The following is a 19,917-nucleotide window of genomic DNA, read 5'->3' on the forward strand; positions in this document are numbered from 1 at the left end:
TTCCCTCTGTCCCCAGGGCAGCTCCCGTTGACCACAGCCCTTTCCATACAGGCCAGATGGAGGGGCCAGCCTGAGAACCAGACGCATTTCTGATTTCATCTCAGTTCCACTGCAGTTCTTTGAGAAGACGCGGCACACATGGGACCTGCGGACACGGGTGGCCATTCTGCTGCCACTACTTGGGGTACTGATTGCCCAGGGGATGGGGCACCACCCAGGCTGACTGGGGGAGCTTTTGTAAGCCTCTGGTGCTGCCCTGCTCGCATTCACATCACAGGCCTTTATATCACGTTTGACCCGGGGGTGTGAGGTGCTGGTTTGCACGTGTCCATCACTCCCAAGCTCTGGGGTCTGCATGTTCTTCACTGTCCTCCATCTGGGCAGGTTGGCCACGACCCAGGTGCCACACCCCCCAGCATTGGAGGGGGCTTCCAGACACCATGCTGAGGCGCACAGACCAGATCCAGCTATTTAGTTTTTGAGAACGAGGAGCAGGGAGGGCAAACTGGAGTGCACATTGCCATCCCATACCAATGGTGAGAGGACTTCAGTGAGGGGACTCTTGTACTCTGGGTGGGAGCCCCATTGGTTATCCTTTGAGTACCTGTGTGCCCACTGTGGTGACTTGGCCAAGCAGAGTGGGTGTGAGGGGTCAGGAGCAGAGGATGCCCTTGATTTGCCACCAGAGGTGAGAAGGTTCCCCAGTTCATGAGTGGGGCGTGTATCCCCCCTCTTTTTCTGTGTTTCTCTTTCACCCACTGGAGTTCACACCAAGTTTCCATTTGGCCTTACCATCTTTCCCTCACATCACATGTTCCCCCAGGTTCTGAAGGACTCCTCGACAGACATCTCGCTAAGCCCTGAACCTGGCTCTGGGGGATACTGCATTCTAGGCCTCAGGCCCTCCCAGCTCAACCAACTGACGAATCCTCGGGACTAGCCCCATGTCTCTTGACCGCTGAGCCCCTGTGCCCAGAAAGCCCAGCCCAGGGGGTCATCCCACAGGGGCCACAGAGTCAGAGGTAACCATGTCTCTCACATTGCTGTCAACTTGACCCTGTGTCTGGCAACTTCCATTCCTCTGGTCGTCCCACCTGCCTGTGTGGGTTCACCATCTCAGAGCCCGAGATCCCTTTGGGCGGGCCTAGGGTTGTTCCCATGTCTGTTTGCTGTGGTGCAGTAGCGTCCTTCATCCAGGGACCTGCCCCATCCCTGTTCCTCAGTTCCAGACCTGAGAACTGGCTCAGGGGCCAAACATGGGTGAGGTATTTTGACCTGTTTACCGGGGTGGCTGCCCTTGTCCTCAGTGTCGTTTTGGACTGTACCTTGGTTGGTTGCCTACCTATCAAAGCTCTGGGAGCCCGCGTTGCATGGTCCACCTTCCCTGCTCTGTGGGTCCGGCCTCCGGGGAGGCAGCAGCCCTCATCATGGTCCCTGGCTCCTGACCGCCTAGTGCAACCCCACGACCTCTGCTGCAGTCTCTGCTTGGTGGCCGGGCAGTAGGTGGCCAGTTCTTCCCATGCTTCCTTGTTCTCATCCTGGTAGTGCTGTGGGCTCTGCCACAGATCGGGGCGGCCAGTTCCCCTGCTTCCTGGGATGGAGGGCACCTGTGAGGGAGGCCTCTGGTCCAGTTTGCTCCCTTGAGGGTGGGGGGCACCAGCTTAGAAGTTCAGAGATGTCTGGGATGTCCCAGTCTTCTGGGGCTTGCCTTCCAGTCTCCCTGGCCTTTGTGTCACTGATGCATTTTTTCCTGAGAGGACATCAGATACCAGTGGGTCAGTCCTGCCTTGGCGGAACATTCAGTGTCTTTAAGTTCAGCCACTCCTGTCGAATCCTGGGCCAATGTTTAACCCTGCCTGAAGCTTTGTCAGCTACTGGGGAGACCCTGCCCCCTCCCTTGGTTCTCATTGTTCTTCATCCTAGGCTGGTCAGCTCCCTGCAGACAGCAAAGCAAGGAAGTCACTTTCCTGTATTCCCCCCCTCCACGTTCCACACACCTAGATCTTCTCACTTGCCAGGGAATTCCTCTCCCCTTGCCAGCCCAGCACAAGTTCTAGCAGCTGGGCTGTGGCCTTGAGCCCAGGGCTGAGTACACACTGACTACCCCCAGGATGGGTCCTCATAACCCATGGGGCAGGGATGTCAACCCCCTACCAAGACCCCATCGTGCCACTTCTCCTCAGACCACTCCAGAGCCAGCCTTCTTGGGATGGGTCCTTCGTGAGGCTGTTCCCAGGGGTGGGGAGGGTAGGGAGTTGGTGCAAGAGGCTGGCTGGGGACTTAACCACCAAGGGGACAGGGAGCAGACATGGCCGGGCAGGGCACCCATCACCTGCAATGTTGACCTGACAGTTCCTGCCAGCCCGTCGGGAGGTGCAGAGCACAGACAGGCATTGAGGTGTCCACAGTGGGCCCTGATGGTAGGGCGTGCAGGGCGTCGCGTATCCATTCACACCTGCATCACTTAGGTCTGGGGATGGGGAGGCTGGAGTGCATCTTCCAGACAGATCTGTAAAGCACAGAGCCTGAAATGAGGCAGAGGTTGGGGGGGCATGAAGCCTGGGGAACCAATCCCTGAGTCACATCGAGGGGCCATGGAGGGCTTTTCAGATGGGAGGGCCGTCTGTGCTGGGTCTTGTAGTGAAGAGGGTCTCCTTGGCAGGGAAATGGAGGAAGGGCACCCAGAAGGGTCAGACCCATGGAGGGAACTGAGCCCAGGTGTGTAGCTGAAGCAAGTGAGCTTGTGGAGGGCCCCCAGCCTGACACTATCTGTATAGGTTCCCTGAGGGATTTTCGGCAAAGGATTTCTAAAGCCTTTGATGCGCTGTGAAGATTCATCCACTGCCTGCAGAGGCAAGGCTGTGTGCAGGCATGTGCAGCAGCCAGGTAGGCTGGGCAGGCTCTGGTCCTCCAAAGAGGTGGTGTGGGAGGAAGCAGACAATCTGCTCTGCCATCTCAAAGCTGGATTGGTCCCCAGCACCACCAGTGCTGGAGCGTGAGTCTCAGCAAATCACTCCCTCTTTGAGTCTCCGTTTCTTTATCTGAACGATGAACACGGTGTGAAATGTCCCCATTAGGAATAGTCCTATTTGCCGGTGTATCTAATGAGAGTGAGGCAGTCTGGGATGATTCACATAAAAGCAGTCTGTAAACCAGAAAGCACCTACTCTGAATAGTAGTTGAAGAGGCATCTCTTGCCAAGAGAGGTTTCCCCAGAATGAGTGGGAATGCAGTCATGTACCTTGAAGCCTGCAGCTGGGAGACAGGGAGACAGTGAAGAGCCTCCAATTAGGAAAAAAGGAGAACATGGACACCACTGGCCCCCAGTGCCAAAGATTCTATAGGATGTGGCCTGGGTTGGGACTTGAGGGCCATCGGCAGATTTTGAGCAAAGATGTACATAGTGGCACCTGGGACAGAAGGCAGTGTGAGCTGAGTCAAACTGCCAGGCTTTGTGAACTGGGAACTGTAGCAGGACCAGGAATCCATGAAGCTGGGGGCCTCTTCCCTGAACTGTGCAGGAGATAGCATCTGACCACTGCCTCAGGTCCATTATCTGCTTTCCACCACTCCATCACCCAGAACACTTCAGCAGCCAAGTGTTTTCACCAGCTTGACCTAAGCACTTTTGGTAGTAAAACCAAAAATGGATGATACCAAGAAGCTATTTATAGTATCCCGAATTTTCCCTACGTAGCTCACTTGGTATTAACAGTCACATGGTTCACTGCAGCCACGTCAGTGTGTTTGCCAGCCCCTGCCTGGGTGTTGATGATCTCTGTGTCCCCGTCAATGATTTCTAAATCCATAAACTCTTGTGGCCCCCAAGACTTTTTGGCAAAGCATTGGGAACAAGTGATCCTAGCCCCAATAAGACCCAACACTTTCAGAGGACTGACAGAGGCCCAGGGGTACTGGATGTGTTACCTTCCTCCAGCCTTCTGCCTAGAGGGATGCCCTTCCTGGGACAGGCAGGACCAAGGGCCAGCCCCAGGTCAACCTAGATAACTACACACCCCACCATCTGCCAAACAGCCTCAGTATGTGGTATCTTTTGGTACCAACCATGGTCTTCTGTGGTAGAATGGGAGGACCTAGAGCAAAAGAGAAGAAGGACCCTTGGCAAGCACGTGTAGTCACTAGTTGGTAATGCTGAAAACCTGTCCATTGTCTTGTTTCAGGAATCCGGAGCCCTCTGTGGTCTCCCAGTACAGCCCCAGAAAACCTGGGTCCATGCACACAATTTTGGGGTGTTAACGTGATTCAGGAGTCTCTGGTTTTGAGATACAAGCGATGACACCGGAAGCTCAGGAGCATTAGGCTCACCTGGTTGACTTGCTTTCATAGCACACTTTTCAAGTGTCGATAGGAAATGCATGTAGAGGAGGTGAGCGGAAAGGGCACTGTGCTGCTGCTGGTGCTACTTGCCCTGCTGGGCTGCCTTCTCTGTCTCGGGGAAATCTGAGTGTTACCTTTGGACAAGATGGAAAGCTGCCTTTAGGGAGTGGCACCTGGGCCTCACTTGCTCCATGCTTGGTAACTAATCATTTTCTTAGGATTAACCTGGACCCTAAATTGCAAAGGCCAGGTTTTTCCTGAGCAAAAGTGTGGTTTCCGGTTAGCCCATGATCTGGAAGCTGCCTCTTGCTTGCCCACCCCAACCGGCTTCTGTGCCCCAGTGACCCTCCAGGTACCCGGGTTATCCATGAGGGTGTGTGGCCATCAGCTACACAGTGCAGGGCTGAGCAGCCCAGATCAGTGTCCTTGCCTGGGTTTGTCCTTGGCATTGTGGCATCATGGCTCAGGGGCCAGGGTTTTAGATCTTGAGCCAGTGATGACCCTTTTCCAGCCTCAGTTTTCACATCTGTATGCTGGGTGTAGTAGCAGTGCACAGTCACTAGGACACCAGGGAGGGTTCCATGTGTTGAAAGGCTGGGATAAATTTGGTGCACAAAGATGTTATGGGGAAGGGGACCAGGAAAATTATGCTGGGGTCTTTCATCTGCTTTTGGGACCTACCTTTGGCTGCAAGGGCAGAAAAGTGTGCTCCATGCCACCTGGTTGCCAGCCTGCTATCGTGTCCCTCTGGGGATCTGGGCAGTGTTTTTGAGCAGCTTGCTGTTGGCATAGCAACATTGCCAGAAGAAATATCGATTACCTCAGATATGCAGATGACACAACCATTGTGACAGGAAGCAAAGAGGAGCTGAGGAGCATCTTGGTGAAAGTGAAAGAGGGGGATGAAAAAGTTGGCTAAAGACTCAACATTCAAAAAATTAAGATCTTGGCATCTGGTCCCATCACTTCACAGCAAATAGATGGGGAAACAATGGAAACAGTGAGATATTTTATTTTCTTGGACTCCAAAATCACTGCAGATGGTGAGTGCAGCCATGAAATGAAAAGACACTTGCTCCTCAGAAGAAAAGCTATGACCAACTTAAACTACATAGTAAAAAGCAGAGATATTACTTTGCTGACATAGATCTGTCTAGTCAAAGTTATGATTTTGCCATAAAGAAGGCTGAAGGCCAAAGAACTGATGCTTTTGAATTGTAGTGTTGGAGAAGACTCTTGAGAGTCCCTTGGACTCCAAGGAGATCCAACCAGTCAATCCTAAAAGAAATCAGTTCCAAACATTCATTGTAAGGACTGATGTTGAAGCTGAAACTCCAGTACTCTGGAACCTGATGCAAAGAACTGACTCACTGGGGGAAAAAAAAACCCTGATGATGGGAAAGAGTGAATGCAGGAGGAGATGGGGGTGACAGAGGATGAGATGCTTGGATGGCATCACCGACTCGATGGACATGAGTTTGACCAAGCCCTGGGAGTTGGTGATGGATGGGGAAGCCTGGCGTTCTGCAGTCCATGGGGTCACAAAGAATTGGACATGACTGAGCAACTGAACTCAACTGATGGGCCCAGATGCTATGCTAAGCAAATCACACATACTGAGTGGTCGCTATAGATTTGAGTATACCATTACACCCACTTAACAGTTGAGGAAGCCAAGATAACAGGTAGTAAAATCGTAGCAACAAGATTTGAGCAAAGAACCTGTTGACCTTTTTAGTCCTCTGACTCACCATGAGACTCAGCCAAGTGACAGTGTCCCTGCTGCTCCAGGGCTCTGGCAGATAGGTTGAAGAAGTGGGTCAGTGGGGGAAAACCACAGGGAGTGAGGGGGCTAGAACACACAGAGAGAGCATGATCTAGCCCAGGAGGAGTTGCCACTCACAATAGGCAGGTGTGCAGGCCAGGTGCCAGGTCTTTTGATTAGCCCAGAATGGCCAAAAAACCTGAAGTTCAGTAAGAGATCTGGTTTTTGAATGTTGGCTTCCTAATTTTATAAAGACACTCTCCATACCAACCGACTACACCTGCCACTCACACAGAGCCTACAGGTGGCCCTCTCCTTCCTCCACTGCACTGGCTCCACACAGTGTGCCCCTTGCCAGGGGTTTGCTCTCAGACATTGATCTTCTATCTGAAAGTGCTCCCACCTGGGCTCAAACTGTCTGCTCAGCTTCAGGAACTTATGCTGTTAAAGAGTGGAGAAAGATTTGGGGAACCCGCCTGCTTTCATGTCTCTTGTGGCTTACTCAGCTCAGTTCGGACTGTACCTCCAAGCTTTCCCACATCCTCTCTGTAGGGATCAGTGTCCTCTTGGCCAAAGTTCTCCCAAGGCTTTGCACCACATCTGGCTGTATCCTTTCTTTCTTTTACCTGGTCATTTTCTCCTCTCTCCCAGTTACACAGTCAACCTCTTGGGGCAAATCCAGTTCAATCCAGTTCAGTTCAGCTCAGTGACTCAGTTGTGTCTGACTCTTTGCAACCCCATGGACCACAGCATGCCAGGCCTCCCTGTCCATCACCAACTACCTCAGTTTACCCAAAATCATGTCCATTGTGTCGATGATGCCATCCAACCATCTCATGCTCTGTCTTCCCCTTCTCCTCCTGCCTTCAATCTTTCCCAGCATCAGGGCCTTTTCAAATGAGTCAACCCTTCACATCAGGTGGCCAAAGTACTGGAGTTTCAGCTTCAACATCAGTCCTTCCAATGAACACCCAGGACTGATCTCCTTTAGGGTGAACTGGTTGGATCTCCTTGCAGTCCAAGGGACTCTCAAGAGTCTTCTCCCACACCACAGTTCAAAAGCATCAATTCTTCGATGCTCCACTTTCTTTATGGTCCAACTCTACATCCAAACATGACTAATGGAAAAACCATGGCCTTAACTAGATGGACCTTTGTTGGTAAAGTAGTGTCTCTGATTCTTACTATGCTGTCTAGGATGGTCAAGACTTCCAAGAAGTAAGTGTCTTTTAATTTCATGGCTGCAGTCACCATCTGCAGTGACTTTGGAGCCTTAAAAAAAAGTCAGCCACTGTTTCCACTGTTTCCCCATCTATTTGCCATGAAGTGATAGAAGCAGATGCCATGATCTTAGTTTTCTGAATGTTGAGCTTTAAGCCAACTTTTTCACTCTCCTCTTTCACTGTCATCAAGAGGCTGTTTAGTTCTTCTTCGCTTTCTGCTGTAAGGGTGGTGTCATCTGCGTATTTGAGGTTATTGATATTTCTTCCAGCCATCTTGATTCCAGTTTGTGCTTCATCCTGCCCAGTATTTCTCATGATGTACTCTGCATATAAGTTAAATAAGCAGAGTGACAATATGCAGCCTTGACATACTCCTCTTCCTATTTGGGATCAGTCTGTTGTTCCATGTCCAGTTCTAACTGTTGCTTCCTGACCTGCATACAGGCTTCTCAAGAGGCAGGTCAGGTGATCTGGTATTCCCATCTCTTTCAGAATTTTCCACAGTATATTGTGAGCCATACAGTCAAAGGCTTTGGCATAGCCAAGAAAGCAGAAATAGATGTTTCTTTGGAACTCTCTTGCTTTTTCAATGATCCAGTGGATGGTGGCAATTTGATCTCTGGTTCTCCTGCCTTTTCTAACCAGCTTGAACATCTGGAAGTTCACAGTTCACATATTGCTGAAGCCTGGCTTTTGAGCATTACTTTACTAGTGTGTGAAATGAGTGTAGTTGTGCAGTAGTTTGAGCATTCTTTGGCATTGTCGTTTTGGGACAAGTCCAAAGTCTTACTAATTACCTCACTCTTCCCATCTTTCCCCAAGTCTGATCTCAGTACTTAATAGGTTTACCTTTCTAATGCTTGCTGAATTAAATATTAAAAATTGCAGTACAGATGAGGCTTGCCTTCATATTCTTATTAATGACAAGGCACGTTCTGTTGTTTTAATAAAGAACTAAAAATACAGCTATGTTGCCTCTTTAAGCCTGCTTTCCCATCTATTAAGTATTATCAAACCTATGGGAATCACCTAATAGGTGTAGATTGCATAGCACAGCGCCTGATGCATAGATTGAACTCAGAAGAGGTCCATTCAACTTGTTGCGACAGCTTTTATGATTTAATACAATCGTTGTTTAGACTCTTTTCCATCCCATGAACTGTAGCAGTCCAGACTTCCCTGTCCTTCACCATCTACCGGAGCTTGCTCAAACTCATGTCCATTGAGTTGATGTTGCCATCCAACTGTCTCATCCACTGTTTCCCTTTCTCTTCTTACTGTCAGTTTTGCCCAGCAACAGGGTCTTTTGCAGTGAGTCAACTGTTGGCATCAGGTGGCCAGAGTATTGGATCTTCAGCTTCAGCATCAGTCCTTCCTATGAATATTCAGGGTTGCTTTCTTTAGGATTGAGTGGTTTGATCTCCTTGCAGTCCAAGGGTCTCTCAAGAGTCTTCTCCAACACCACAGTTCAAAAGCATCAATTCTTTGGCACCCAGCCTTTTTCTGGTCAAACTGTCACATCCACACATGACTACTGGAAAAACCATAGCTTTGACTAGACAGACCTTTGTCAGTCAAGTAATGTCTCTGCTTTTTACTGTGCTTTCTAGGTTGGTCATAGCTTTTCTTCCAAGGAGGAAGTGTCTTTTGGTTTCATGGCTGCACTCACCATCTGTGGTGATTTTGGAGCCCAAGAAAATAAAGTATGTCACTGTTTCCATTGTTTTCCCATCTATTCACCATGAAATTATAGGACTGGATGCCATTAGGTTCATTTTTTGAATGTTGAGTTTCAAGCCTGCTTTTTCATTCTCCTCTTTCACTTTTATCAAGAGGCTCTTTAGTTCCTCTTTCCTCTACCATAAGGGTCATGTCAGCTGCATATCTGAGGTTATTGATATTTCTCCTGGCAATCTTGATCACAGCTCAGGCTTCATCCAGCCCAGAATTTCACATGATGTACTCTGCATAGAAGTTAAATGTGTGACAATATACAGCCTTGATATACTCTTTTCCCAATTTTGAACCAGTCCACTCTTCCATGTTGAGTTCTAACTCTTCCTTCCTGACCTGCCTACAGGTTTCTCAGGAGGAAAACAAGGTGGTCTCGTTTTGCCATCTCTTTAAGAATTTTCCACAGTTTGTTGTGATCCACACAGTCAAAGTCTTTACAACGTGGTCAATGAAGCAGACATAAATGTTTTTCTGGAGTTCTCTTGCTTTTTCTATGATCCAATAGAAGTTTGCCATTTGATCTCTTGTTCTTCTGCCTTTTCTAAATCCAACCTGTACACCTGGAATTTCTTGGTTAACATACTGTTGAAGCCTAGCTTGAAGGATTTTAAGCATTTTGAGCATTAACTTGCTAGCATGTGACATGAGCACAATTGTGCAGTAGTTTTAACATTCCTTGGCATTTCCCTTCTTTGGGATTGGAAAGAAAACTGTCCTTTTGCAGTGCTGTAGCCACTGCTGAGTATTCCAAGTTGGCTGGCTTATTGAGTGCAGCACTTTAACAGCATCACATTTTAAGATTTAAATAACCCAGCTGAAATTCCATCACCTCCACTAGCTTTGTTTGTAGTGATGATTCCTAAGGCCCACTTGACTTGGAATTCCAGGAAGTCTGGCTCTAGGTGACTGATCACACCGTCGTGATTATCTGGGTCATTAAGACATTTTCTGTATAGGTCTTCTGTGCATTCTTGCCACCTCTTCTTAATCTCTTCTGCTCTGTTAGGTCCTTACCATTTCTGCATTTCAGGATTTAATACAATAGAGCTAAGATTTACTGAAAGGCAAGGCTGATCTTATTGAAGGTGATCCACACATCCTGAACTGAGATCCCAAGGAACTCATGAAAGTTCTCTTCCAAATTAAGACAGCAGTTAAAGTTCCACCTATTCGTTTTTTGCCTGTAATTGTTTGCTTGAGACTGGTATAAACACTGCTTTCTTTCTTAACAGAAACTTTAAAAATCTGAGTGTTGAATATGCTCATTACTCTCTGTCATAGGCTGAATTGTGTGCCCCCCTCCAAATTCACATGCTGAGGCCCTAAGCCCAGCAGTTCAGAATGTGCTTCTGCTTGAAGATAGGGACTTTAAAAGGGTAATTAAGGTTAAATGAGGTCATATGAGTGGGCCCTAATTCATTCTGACTGTGGTTCTTATAAGAAGAGGAAGTTTGGAGAAATAAAGGGACACAGGGGTGGGCATGCACAGGGAAGGTGCCATATGAAGATTCAGGATGAAGTCCACCATCTACAAGCCAAGAAGAGAGGCTTCAGGAGAAACCTGACCTGCTGACACCTTAATCTTGGACTTCCAGCCTTCAGAACTGTCAGAAAATGAATTTCTGGGGCTTTCCCGGTAGCTCAATAGTACAGAACCTGCCTGCTAATGCAGAAGACACAGGTTTGATCGCTAATCTGAGAAGATCCCACATGCCACAAAGCAACTACCCCATGCACCACTACTGTTGATTCTGTGCTCTAGAACCCGTGGGCTGAAACAGTTGTAGGCTGTGTGCCCTAGAACCCATGCTCTGCAACAAGAGAAGCCACCACAATTAGAAGCTTGTGCACTATAACTAGAGAGTAACTGCTGCTCACCACAACTAGAGAAAAGCCTGTGCAGCAACAAACACCCAGCACAGCCAAAATAAATTTTAAAAATTATTTTTAACAACAGAAAATGAATTTCTGTTGTGCACGCTACCCAGTCTGTGACCCTTTGTTCTGGCAGTCCTATCAAACTAATACCTGTTTCTTCTTTTGGATCTTTGCCTCTTCCTAGTGATGTAAGTAGCAGTTACTGATGTAACTCCAGAAAATGGGGATCTGCTTGAAGGAAATGGGAGAAAACTATACTTTGGGAGAAACATGTTTGCCTAAAAACTCTGTCTCCTGGCTTAATATTTGGGAGTTTTTCTGAGGAAGACCTCTGTGGCAGATCCTGCCCGTGTCCCCTCTGCCTCATGGCGATGGCACATACCAGCCAGACATTAAACTGCCAGCATCTCATCAGTGGCTTGGAGGATTATTCCTCATGCCTGAAACCTACTTTGTCAGTGCTCAAGGAAGACTGAAAATGTCAGAGAATTGATGCTTCATGACCCATCGGAACTGGAGTATAAATACCCCAGCTCCCTCATCCTCAAACATGATAACTCAGATAACTCTCCATAGGCTTGTGGAGTTCTCCAGTAGCATAAATCTCCCTTAATCTTTCTTGAAATGCACCTTCTCTTGGCTCCCTTCCTATCTCTAGGGAAACTCTCCATCCTTCCTCTGCAAAGCACATCTCCAAAGGAAAGAACTTGCTTTAGAATTCTTATTTTAGGCTGTGATTCTGGTGGACCCAGAACTAGGTACAACTGCCCTCTAGCTACCTGTGTGTGCATATGAAACATCTATAGTTAAAGATGTTGCTGTGGTTTCTAATTTAACGAGACGAGATACTGCATTGGGGCTTTCCTGGTGGCTCAATGGTAAAGAATCTGACTGTCATTGCAGGAGACTCGGGCCCAGGCCCTAGGTCAGGAAGATCCCCTGGAAAAGCAAATAGCAACCCATTCCAGTGTCCTTTCCTGGAGGATTCCATGGACACAGGAGCCTATTAGGCTACAGTCCACGGGGTCATGAAAGAGTTAGACATGTCTTAGTGACTAAACAACAACATTGCATCAAATTCCTGCTATGGTAAGGTAGTGGTTCATCAACTGATGAACACTGGGGCCTCTTCTTGCAGCAAAGGGTGTTCTGAAGTCCTGCCTTGTGGAAAAGCCTTTGCATCAAATCAACTATGCTGCATTTTTTTTTCTTCTATAAACCCTAAAGCCCAATCTTTTCAGTACTTGTGAGCTTTTTTTAAAAAAATTTTTTTTTTTTTGTCATTGACTGCTGTACTTTATTTTTTTATTTTTTTTTAAATTTTTTTTCTTTTTTAATATTATTTTATTAGTTGGAGGCCAATCACTTCACAACATTTCAGTGGGTTTTGTCATACATTGACATGAATCAGCCATATAGTTACACGTATTCCCCATCCCGATCCGCCCCCCCCCACCTCCCTCTCCACCCGACTCCTCAGGGTCCTCCCAGTACACCAGGCCCGGGCACTTGACTCGTGCATCCCACCTGGGCAGGTGGTCTGTTTCACCATAGACAATATACATGCTGTTCTTTCAAAACATCCCACCCTCACGTTCTCCCCCAGAGTTCAAAAGTCTGTTCTGTACTTCTGTGTCTCTTTTTCTGTTTTGCATATAGGGTTATCGCTACCATCTATCTAAATTCCGTATATATGTGTTAGTATACTGTAATGTTCTTTATCTTTCTGGCTTACTTCACTCTGTATAATGGGCTCCAGTTTCATCCATCTCATTAGAACTGATTCAAATGAATTCTTTTTAACGGCTGAATAATATTCCATGGTGTATATGTACCCCAGCTTCCTTATCCATTCATCTGCTGTTTAAATAGAAGGATAATCGCTTTGCAGCATTTTGTGGTTTTCTGTCATACATCAACAAGAATCAGCCATAGGTACACCCATGCCCCTCCCTCCTGACCTGCCTCCCATCTCCCTCCTCATCCCACCCTTCAGTCTGTCGCAGAGCCCCTGTTTGAGTTGCCTGAGTCATACAGCAAATTTCCATTGGCTGTCTATCTTACATGTGGTCTTGTAAATCTCTACGTTACTCTCTCCATGCATCTCACCCTCTCCCTCTTCTCCTCCCACCGTGTCCTCATTGGCTTTGCTTAGCCTGTGCTCTTGCATCACATTTCCATGATGGGTAGGTGTGTTTGCATCAGGATGGGGTGGATTTATTAAGTTGTTTTGTGCATGAGACACATGTTTCCTTATGGGGCTGCTCTAATACCTGTTGTGATGTTTTCATGGTCCATGGGGATGCAGTTGGGAGGGTTGCTTCTGAATAGGAGTCCAAGTGACTATGAGAGAAACAGACTTCTGAGGAACAGTGCAAGCTGCCCTGGGTGTGCAGTAAAGCTTCTGCTAAGCCCGCTGACCCTAAGCCCTATCTCGTTACTCTCAGGCTGCTGTTGAGCATCTCAGAGGTTAAGGTCTTCTCATTGACTACTCAGAACAATGCTATGGATGCTCCACACTGAGTAACTTTCAACCTTCTAGGCTCCCCTATCCCCGTGAAAACTATTTATAGCCAGGCCCACAGTTCTCAAATGAGGAGCCCTGGGACAAGGCTGTGGATGAATATGTTAGCCAGGCCTCACCTGACCGTACATGTAACCTCTGCAGCTGGTTTGCTGACAGGATCGCTTGTCTTTGCCCCGAGAGGAAAGGTTTTGTCAAAGAAGCTATTTCTCTGTCACAACTTCTGTGAACCTTTTTTATTAGTGTGTTAATCCTAACAAGTATTGCTGGCTTAGAGGATTTATGTGAGTCAGCCAGGGATCTACCATCATAGTGTTTAATCACCTTCATTGCCATGTGATCTTCAGCTCACAGCGGTTAAACAGCAGTTTAAAGGGCCATGAATGTCTCACTCCATGCATCCCAGCCAAATTATTTACCTTCTGCTCATTGACTGGTAAAAAGGATCCCAGGCTTGCCCAGTTTCCACCATTCAGTTTCTCAGCTAACCCAACCCCTTCCTCCTGGGCATCTCCTAATCTCAACGGTGTGGGTGGAATCCTGGAGCAAGAGAGGACTGCAAGCACTCCTACCTCTGGAAGCAAAAGGTGACTTCTTGGTGGCCGGGGGAGAAAACACTCTTCCACCTGCTTGTCTGGGTGTCTTCACCTGCACAAGGACCAGAGGAACAGGGAGAAAATCACCAGTGACAAAACAGCCGTGTTGGACAACAAGCCACCACAGTGTTCTCCTGGCCAGGGGCCGCAGGCCACAGGGACCCAGGAGGGCCCAAATGATGAGAAACACACGTGCAGGTTCCCTCAGGGTTGGTTCTGCTCATCACAGCAGCTGCCCTGTCCTCACATGGCTGGGACAGGGACCCCATGATATCTCAGATCTCAGCATAGAAAGTCATCCCCCAGGAGTCTTGGTGAGTTACAGCCCAGGAGAACCGTGCAACAACAAGAGGACACAACTCCTCCCCTCACACTGCCACTCTGGAAGGATCCGAGGGCCACCACAGTCAGTCAGCTGTTCTCCATGCACTCATGGTTGGGCCCCAACAGGAGAGGAGATGCAGACAAGCAGCTGAGCCCTACATGGTCAGGCCCAGGTTGTGGCAGCTCACAGCAGTCCACCATTGGAGGGGTGTCCAGACACCAGGCTGCGACCCACTGAACTTGTTCAGCTGTTTAGTTTGTGAGATCGAGGAGCAGGGAGTGAGGTCTGGAGTGAGCCTTGCGACCCCATAGCCACGGTGAGAGGACTTCAGTGAGTTGACTCTCATGCATTCTAGGCTCTCCCAGCTCAAGACCGACTGATGAATCCTCGGGACTGGCCCCGTGTACCCTTGCTCCTTGACCCCCTATGCCTAGAAACCCCAGCCCTTGGGGTTCTCCTGAAGTGACTGCAAAGTCAGAGTTAACTGGGTCTCTCATATCGGTGCCTAGGTGACCCTAAGTCTGGCAACCTGCACCCCTCTGGTGGTCCCACCTCCTTGGGTGGGTTCATCATTGCAGAGTCTGAGGTCCCTTTGGGAGAGGCTGGGGTTGTTCCTGTGTCAGTTTGCTGTGGTCCTTCCCCTGGGGACCCAACCCATCCCCATTCCTTGGTGCCAGATCTGAGACCTGGCTTTGTGGCTGAACCTGGATGAGGGATTGTGACCTGTTTACTGGGGCGTCTGCCCTTGGCTTCAGTGTCATTTTGGACTGTACCTTGGTTGGTTGCCCATCCATCAAGCCCCCAGGAGGCCACGTTGTATTGACCGCATGCCCTGCTCTGTGGGCCCAGCCTCCTGGGGGGTGGCAGCCCTCGTCGTGGCCCCTGCCTCCTGGTCTCTCAGTGTGACCCTGCAGCCTATGCTGTAGTCCCTGGGCAGTGAGGATGGGGATTGGGGGGTGTCATCCGTCTCCTCCATCATGTGACCTGGTGAGCCCAGCCTGTGTTGCACAGTGTCTTTGCTCTGCTTGGCAGCCGGACAGTAAGTGACCAGCTCTTCCTGTGGTTCCTCGGCTCTTGTGCTGGTAGTGCTGTGAGTCCTGCCACAGATCAGGGCAGCCAACTCCCCTGCTTCCCGGGATGTAGGGCACCTGTGAGGGAGGACTCCAGTGCCATTTGCTCTCTTGGCGGTGTGACTGGGGTGGGGGCACCAGCCCTTTATGGGATGAGAGGCTGGGCTGCTGCCACAGGCTCAGAAGTTCAGAGATGTCTGAGATGTCCCAGTCTTCCGGGACCTGCCTCCTGGTCTCCCTGGCCCTCGTATCAGGGATGCAGGTTTTCCAAAGAGGACTTCTGATGCCAGCAGGTCAGGCCTGCCTTGGTGGAACATTCGGTGTCTTTAAGGTTCAAACACTCCTGTCGAATCATGAGCCCATGTAGGTCCACTGCCTGAAGCTTTCTCAGCTACCAGGAAAACCCTGGGAAAGTCCCACCCCCCTTGGTTCTCACTATTCTTCATCCTAGGCTGGTCATCCCCCTGTGGACAGCAAAGCAAAGAAGTCACTTCCCTCTATGCCTCCCATGTTCCACATGCCTGGATCTTCTCACTTGCTAGGAAATGCCTCTCCCCTTGCCAGCCCAGCAAAGGTTGTAGGAGCTGGGCTGTGGCCTTGAGTCCAGGGCTGAGTGCACACTGACTATCCCCAGGATGGGTCCTCATAAGCCGTGGGGCAGGGGATGTCAACCCTGTACCAAGGCCTCATCTCACCACCTCTCCTTGGACCATGCCAGGGCCAGCCTTTTCAGGATGGGTCCCTCATGAGGCTGTTCCTGTGGGTGGGAGGAGGGTAGTTGGTGCCATAGGGTGGCTGGGGGCTTACCACCAAGGACTGGGAGCAGACAGGAGTGGGTGGGACATCCCTCTACCTGCGATGTTGACCTGACAGTTCCTGCCAGCCCGTCAGGAAGTGCAGAGCATAGACAGGCATTGGAGGTGCCACAGTGGGCCCCAGTGGTCAGACTCTCACAGTGCCTGAGGCCTCGTAAGTGCTATTGACTAAGTGGGAGAACTGAAACCAGGAACTGGTGCCTGAGTGGTGGCTGTGTGTACACACAGAACACCAAGTGCCTTTGCCCAGGTAGCACTGTGCTCTGCCCTGCATGCAGGCTGGAAGGAGGGGTTCTTGGTATCTTTTGCATCATGCAACTGCTGGGTGGGGCAGGAGAACTGCTTCCAGTGTTCTGGTCACCTGGCCATCTGCTAGTTGTGGTGTAAGCACAGCCTGATGGGAGAGGGCAGGTCTGGGTACCAGAACTCACAAGGCAAAGTGCATTCAACTCCAAGGACATCCATCCTACAAGAGGCTCCTCCACCGCACAGGGCATCAGGTGTCCATTCACCCCTAAATCACTCAGGGCTGGGGGTGGGGAGGCTGGAGTGCATCTTCCTGGCAGACCTGTCAAGCTCAGAGCCTGAAATAAGGCAGAGGTTGGGGAGCATGAAGTGTGGGAAAGCAAACACTGATTCCCATCAAGGGACCGTGGAGGCCTTTTTAATGGGAGGGCAGTCTGAGCTGGGTCTTGTAATGAAGAGGGTCTCTTTGGCTGGGAAATTGGAGAAGGGCCCCCAGAAGTGTCCCATGGAGGGAACTGAGCCCAGGTGTGCAGCTGGAGCAAGGTCATGGGAAAGGGCTGGGATACTAGACTGGGTCAAACTCAGACGCAACTCTTAGGGCATCTGACCTGTGCCCTGCGTACAGTTGCTCGGTGCCCTCACTTGCAGTTTTAAAGGTAAGCCATTGCTTCTCTCCCTGAGAAGAATTCATTGATTCAGTCATTTAGTTAGTCAGTGACTGGAGAAAAAAAAAAAAAAAAAAACTTTCTGTGCCTCCCATACACAGGGTCAGGCAACAAGTAGACAAGAGAGACACACAGGTGAGTCAGGCGATGACCAGCATGGTTCTTTCCAGGATGAGCGGCCCTGGCAGCTGGTGCCTATCCTCACTGAACTAGACAAGGGCACTGTCTTCTTCAGGCTGACTTCTCCTGGTTTGTGTGGAGGTTTCCAATTCTTCCTGACTCCAGAATGAGGTTTAGAGAGATGACATTAGGTCTTTATGGTCTGAAAGCTATTGCCTGGATAGAGGGTAAGATGGTTAGATAGCATCACCAACTCAATCGATGTGAATTTGAGCAAACTCTGGGAGATGGTGAAGGACGGAAGCCTAGCATGCTGCGGTCCATGGGGTCACAGAGTCACAAACGACTTGGTGACTGAACACACACAGAAGTGAAGGTGTTGAACCCAGATTCTCCTGGCCCCCAGAAGAAGGTTGATTTGCCCTCTGTGGCACCCAGGGTCCCCCAGGCTGAGCAGAGTGGCTGCTGCTGATGCATTGGGCAGAGAAGGAAGATGTGGTAAAGGTTTCCCCAGACCAACTCCCCGGCAGCATGAACCATGGTAGCTTCAAGTGCCAGGGGGAGTATAGCAGTGTGGGCCCCTCGCTTACTGCCTGTGAAGGAATAGTGCAGGCAGTGAAGACAAGACGATATGGGGGGCTGGCCTTGGCCTGCTCTATTTCCCAACTAGAGTGTTCCAAAATGACACTTGGAGGAGGCTTTAAGAAAGGGGTCAGCTTGGTGCCTGAAATGACACTAGGGTTTGACAGTAATATGCTGCTTGCTCATTGTGCCATTTGCTGGCCCACTCTTCCAACTTCACTTTTTTTTTTTTTTTAATTGATATATAGTTAGGGCTTCCCTCATAGCTCAGTTGGTAAAGAATCTGCCTGCAATGCAGGAACCCCAGTTCAATTCCTGGGTGGAAAAGATCCCCTGGAGAAGGGAAAGGCTACCCACTCCAGTATTTTGGCCTGGAGAATTCCATGAACTGTATACTGCATAGTTCACAGGGTTGCAAAGATTCTGACATGACTGAATGGCATTCACTCATATTCACATAGTTGATTAACAATGTTGTGTCCGTCTGGTGTATAGCAAGGTGATTCACTTTATATATATATAAACACTTCCAGATTCTTTTCCATTATAGGTTATTGAGATATTGAGTATAGTTTCCTGTTCTTTACAGTAGGACCCTATTTATGCATTTTATACATTTTTGTTCAGTCGCTCGGTTTTGTCTGACTTTGTGACCCCAAGGACTATAGCACACCAGGCTTCCCTGAATTTCACTGTCTCCCGGAGTTTGCTCAAACTCCTGTCCATCGAGTCAATGATTCCATTCAATCATCTCACCCTCTAGCACCTTCTTCTCCTTCTTTCTTCAGTCTTTCCAAACATCAGGGTCTTTTCCAGTAAGTTGGGTCTTCACATCAGGTGGTCAAAATATTGGAGCTTCAGCTTTAGCCTCAGTCCTTCCAATGAATATTCAGGCTTGATTTCTTTGGAATTGACTGACTTGGTCTCCTTGCTGTCCACAGGACTATCAAGAGTCTTCTCCAGCATGACAGTAGTACTATTTTATACATAGTAGTGTGCATCTGTTAATCGCAAAGTACTAATTTATCCCTTCCCCTTCTTTTTTCACTCTGGTAACCAAAATTTCTTCTCTGAGTCTGTTTCTGCTTTGCAAATAATTTCATTTGTACCATCATTTTAGATTCCATCAATATGTGATATCATAGAATATTTGTCTTTCTCTTTCTGACATACTCCACTTAGTATGATAACCCCTGGGTCAACACATGTTTCCGCAAATGGTATTACTTCATTATTTTTCAGGGCTGAGACGTATTCCTGTGTGTGTGTGTGTGTGTGTGTGTGTGTGTGTGTGTGTGTGTGTGTACCACATCTTCTTTATCTATTTATCTGTTGATGGACATTTACATTGTTTACATATCTTGGCTATTGTAAATATTGCTGCAATGAACATTGGGATGCATGTATCTTTTCAGGGTAGAGCTTTGCCTTTTTCAGGTGTATATGCAGGAGTGGGATTGCTGGATCATATGATACTTCTATTTGTAGTTGTTTAAGGAACCTCCATACTGTTCTTCATATTGAGTGTACCAGTTTACTTTTCCACCAACTGTGTACAAGGGTTCCCTTTTCTCTGCAACCTCTCCAGCATTTATTCTTTGTAGTTTTTTGGATGATGGCCATTCTTTCCAGTGTAAGGTGATACTTCATTGGAGTTTTCATTTGCATTTGTCTAGTAATTAGGAATGTTGAGACATCTTTTCATGTGTCTTTTGGCCATCTATTTCTTCTTTGGAGAAATATCTGTTCAGGTGTTCTGACCATTTTTTGATTGGATTGTCTTTTTTTTTTTTTTTTTTTTTTTTGCAGCTTAAATTTTAATTAAAGGCGGTTAGTAATAAGAGCTTCCGTGGCAAAAAGCTCCAGGCAGTGCTTGGAGGGTATGAATATAAAAATGAGGTGCTAAACCTAAATGTCAATACATTGTAAAATATTACTTTTCCCTTTCCTCCCCTGACCATTTCTGCCTTCTTAATCTTTCTAACTTTCCCAAGGCATGGAGATGTCTGATACATATCAATGGATATTAAAATGGA

The sequence above is a fragment of the Muntiacus reevesi genome, chromosome X (genome assembly GCF_963930625.1).
Source record: "Muntiacus reevesi chromosome X, mMunRee1.1, whole genome shotgun sequence".
Classification (NCBI taxonomy): Eukaryota; Metazoa; Chordata; class Mammalia; order Artiodactyla; family Cervidae; genus Muntiacus; species Muntiacus reevesi.